Genomic DNA, 4,747 nt, shown 5'->3' on the forward strand with positions numbered 1-4,747 from the left:
CTCAATATCAGCTGTGTGAAAAATAGCATACAATGAGAAATATTTTCTATTTAAAAAAAATACCATGAACAAAACCCTAAATGATCCAGAAAGTATCAGAAGATGAAAGGAATATACTGAGTCACTGTGCTAAAAAATACTGTTAACACAGCTCTTCCTGTCGGTGCCAGGACGGCGCGTGGTCCACGCCGAGAGACTGCGACTCATAGGCTTTCCGTTAAGGTCCAGGATGACGGATTGGGACCCAGCCACGCCTGCGGTGGCCGAGACCCCCGGACAACAAGCTCTTTGGAAAGTGGAGCACGGACGACGTGCAGATCAACGACATTTCCCTGCAGGACTACATTGCAGTGAAGGAGAAGTATGTCAAGTACCTGCCCCACAGTGCAGGGCGCTATGCCGCCAAGCGCTTCTGCAAGGCCCAGTGCCCCATCGTGGAGCTCCTTACCAACTCCATGATGATGCACGGCCGCAACAACGGCAAGAAGCTCATGACCGTGCACATTGTCAAGCACGCCTTCGAGATCATCCATCTGCTCACTGGCGAGAACCCTCTGCAGGTCCTGGTGAATGCCATCATCAGTAGTGGACCCCGAGAGGACTCAACATGTATTGGGAAAGCTGGAACAGTGGGGCGGCAAGCTGTGGACGTGTCTCCATTGCGCCGTGTCAACCAGGCCATCTGGCTGCTGTGCACGGGTGGTCATGAGGCCGCCTTCCGGAACATCAAGACCATTGCTGAGTGCCTGGTCGATGAGTTCATCAATGCAGCCAAGGGCTCCTCCAACTCCTATGCCATTAAGAAGAAGGATGAATTGGAGCGCATGGCCAAGTCCAACCTGGCTGTGACCCAATAAACCTGTCTGCCCTTTGGGGTGGCCCCACCAAAAAAAAAAAAAAAAGCACTGTTAACACAGAAACACTTCAGGAAATAGCACATGATCAGGAACCAATGGTGATAAAGAAGTTCAAGCTGCTCTGATGCACTCAAAGCATTGGCAATAAATAAGGCCCCAGGAATTGCTAGGCTATCAGTTGGCATGTTTCAACACACAGATGCAACTTTAGATGTGTACACTAGGTTATGCCAAGAAACTTAGGAACTGGCTAAGTGACTAGAAAAGATCTGTATTTGTTTCCATTCTTCAAAACGGTGAAACAACAGAATGTTGGAATTATTCAACAATGTCATTAATAGCACATGATAGTAAATCTTGCTGAATACTATATAAAAAAAAACCCCAAACCAAACAAACCACCAGCTAGAACAGTACATAGACACAGAAATGCCAGAGATTCAGACTGGATTCAGAAGAGGTGATGGCTCCACCAATATTATTGCAGATGTCATATGGATCTTGGCTGAAAGCAGAGAATATCATAAAGACATCACTTGTGTGTTAATGACTATGCAAAGGCATATATGTGGATCATAGCAAACTGTAGATAAAAATGAGAAGAATACTTAATTGTGCTCATGCAATGCCTGTACCTAGATCAGGAAGCTGTTATCTGAACCAAGGGGACACTGCTTGGATTAAAATAAGAAAAGCATGTCTCATGCTGAACAAATCATTAAAGAAGCTGGATTTTATGAAGAATGTGACATCAGAATTGGAGGAAGTCTCATCAACAACTTGCACTATACAGATGGCACAACCTTGTCTACTGAAAGTGAAATGCTTCTTTCAAAAAATCAAAGACTACAACCTTTGGTATGGATTACATTTCAAATCAAGAAAGCAAAAATTTTCACCACTAGGCGACTAGGCAACATTATGATAAATGGGGGGGAAAAGAAAGTGTCAAATAATTTAATCTTACTTAGGTCTTGCAATAACTCACTTTGGCATCAGCAGTCAGGAAATCAAAAGACTTGTTGCTCTGGGAAAGTCTGTAATTAGGGACCTCTACAAAGTGCTGAAGAGCAAGGATTTCAGTTTAAAAGCTAAAATGTGTGTAATATAAGCCATTTTTTTTTCATTTACTTGCTATGAATCTGAGAGTTGAAGAGTGAATAAAAATGACAGAAGAATCGATGCCTTTGAATTGTAGTGCTGGAATAGGTCATTACATATTCCTTGGACTTCCAGGGGAATTAACAGATATATAGTTTAGAGAGAGTGGAGCCAGGATGCTTCTTTGGGGGAAGGACAATGAAACTTCATCTCACCTACCTTGTGCACATTATTAGAAAGGGCCGGTACTTGAAGGAAGACATCATATTCAGAAAAGTGGACTGTCTGTGAAGGCAAGGCTGGATTGACACAGTAACTGTAACAACAGACTCTGTTATTGCAGAAATAATGAGGATGGCACAGGGCATAGGCCCAGGTTCACATCTGATGTTCATAGGTTCACTGTGAATCATATTTGACTCAAGAGCTCCTACCAACAATAGTACACCATTGTGTGAATGTACCATAGTTTCTCTTTCCATCTGTTCATTGGGTTGCTTCCTACTCTTTGCTATTGTGAATAATGCTGCAATAAACGTGTGTGTGTGTGTGTGTGTGTATGTGTGTGTGTGTGTGTTCATGTTCTAGCTCTTATTTCTTTAGGATACATACATACTGATAGTGATATGGCAGTTTTTATTTACATCTAATGGCGCATGAACAACATAAAGAGAGCCAACAGAGCTCCAAAGTGCTAAAGAGCAATGCTGTCAGTTTAAAGGCCAAAAAGTATGACGGATCCAAGCCATAGTCTTTTCAATTGTGTCTGAAGGTTTGTTAAAGAATTAGGATGACAAAAGAAGAATCAATGTCTTTGATTTATGATATTGGAGAAAAGTATTGAAAATATATCTGAATATCCATGGGCTGCAAAAGAAGAAATGTCTATCTTGGAGGAAGTGCAAAACCAGGGTGCTTCTTAGAAGAAAGGATGGTAAAACTTTGTCTAACGTACTTTAAACATGTTGTCAGGAGGGGTCAGTCTTTGGAAAAAGGCCTCATGATGGACAACGTGGAGGGTGAAAGGAAGGGAAGAACACCCGTGAGAGGCATTGACAGAGTGACTATAACAACGGGCTTAAGCATATCTGAGATTAAGTGGATGGCTCAGGGTTGGACAAGTTCATATTTGTTTTTCACAGGGTTGGTATGAGTCTTAGTGGGCTCAGCAGCATCTAACAAATGCAGTGACTCATGAATGAGCGCTGGTGGCTTAATCCACCAGAGATGCACTACTAAGGGCAAACCTCTCTGGAAGTTTGTATCTAGTAGCTGCTCCAATGGGAAAATATGGACAATACCTTCCTGTTGTGATATATATTCTCAGAAGCCTAATGGAGGATCGGCTCTGGGATGGTTTTAACTCAGTGGCAATGAGCAAGAGAGAAAGCTTCATGGTCATGAATATATTTTCATGTTTGATGCCCCATTTGGTGAAGAATCTCTTTGTCTGTTGCCCACTTTGTGACTGAGCTATTGCAGCTGAATTATTGCAGCTTTTAGATGTTTCAGAGATTAGATCCTATTAAATATTATATATTTTTTTAAGATTTCCTCCCCCCCCACTCTTTAGGTCATCTATTTATTCTTAATAAAGTCTTTTGATAAACTTAAGTTTTTGTTATTTCACTTATTTCTTTTGTGTTCTTTTCATACACTTATTATGTTTGTTATCCTAATTTTGCAAAATAATTGGTCCTCTAGTTTAAGAGATTTTATAACTTAGATTTAATGTGTGTTTTCTGATACTTTTGAGTTAATTTTTATGAATTATATTGTGGGTCATGGGTCTTATTTCATTTTTCTGCAAGTAGATATCGGATTTTGCCAGTACCAATTATCCAAAAGACAGATTCTCCTTCATTAAATAGACTTTGGCTCCTTGTTAAACAATCCATTGTTCACAGATAAATCAAACTAACTGCTGTCAATTTGATTCTCAACTCATAATGCAAGGCTGCAAACCTTAGCAGGAAGATATTGGCTCATCTTTCTTCCATGGAGTGGCTGAGGTCCACAATCAACACTCTTGGTAACAGCAGCCAGGAAATCAAGAGAAGAATTGCATTGGGAAAGTCAGCTGCGAGGGACCTCGCAAGAGTACTGAAGAGCAACGACGTCAGACTGGAGACTAAGGTGCACCTGATCTGGGCTATAGTCTTCACGATTATGTGCTATGCATCAGAGAGTTGGACAGTGAATAGGGATGAAAGAAAGAGAATTGATGCCTTTGAGCTCTGGTGCTAGAGAAGAGTGTTGAATATACCATGGACTGCTAGGAGAACAAACAGGATTGTCCTGGAGAAGATGAAGCCGAATGCTCCTTGGAGTCAAGGATTCTGAAGCTTCGTCTAATGTATTTTGGGCATGTTGCAAGGAGTGACTGGTCCTCGTAGAGGGACATCATGTTTGGCAGAGTGGAGGGGCAGTGAAGGAGGGGAAGACATTCGATGAGATGGATCGATTCTGTGACTGGAGCGGTGGGAATAAGTGCGTTTGAGATGGCTAGGTTGGCACAGGATAGAACAGCATTTAGAGCTCTTGTACATAGGGTCGCTATGAGTCGCAAGTGACTCGATGGCACATAACAACAACAACAACAACAACTGGTTATGTGTCTGTCATTGGACCAGCAGCAGATTGTTTTGATTATAATAACTATGAGGTGAATAAGTATGAAATATCTTGGTTTTTTCTTCAGTGTTATTTTTTAGCTTTGGTGGCTTACTCTATAGGGAGCTGCACTGTTAACACAAAGGCAGCACATCTCTGGTTTCAAATCCACCAGT

At 41.6% G+C, this 4,747-nt stretch overlaps 1 pseudogene; it reads left to right on the forward strand.

Annotated features, from left to right (window-relative positions):
- The first annotated feature begins 229 nt into the window (after positions 1 to 229).
- On the forward strand, positions 230 to 857 carry LOC102869075 (annotated as a pseudogene).
- The last annotated feature ends 3,890 nt before the right edge of the window (positions 858 to 4,747 follow it).

Source organism: Elephantulus edwardii, unplaced genomic scaffold (genome assembly GCF_000299155.1).
Source record: "Elephantulus edwardii isolate Elephantulus edwardi_28Jun2011 unplaced genomic scaffold, EleEdw1.0 scaffold00111, whole genome shotgun sequence".
In the NCBI taxonomy this organism is placed as follows: Eukaryota; Metazoa; Chordata; class Mammalia; order Macroscelidea; family Macroscelididae; genus Elephantulus; species Elephantulus edwardii.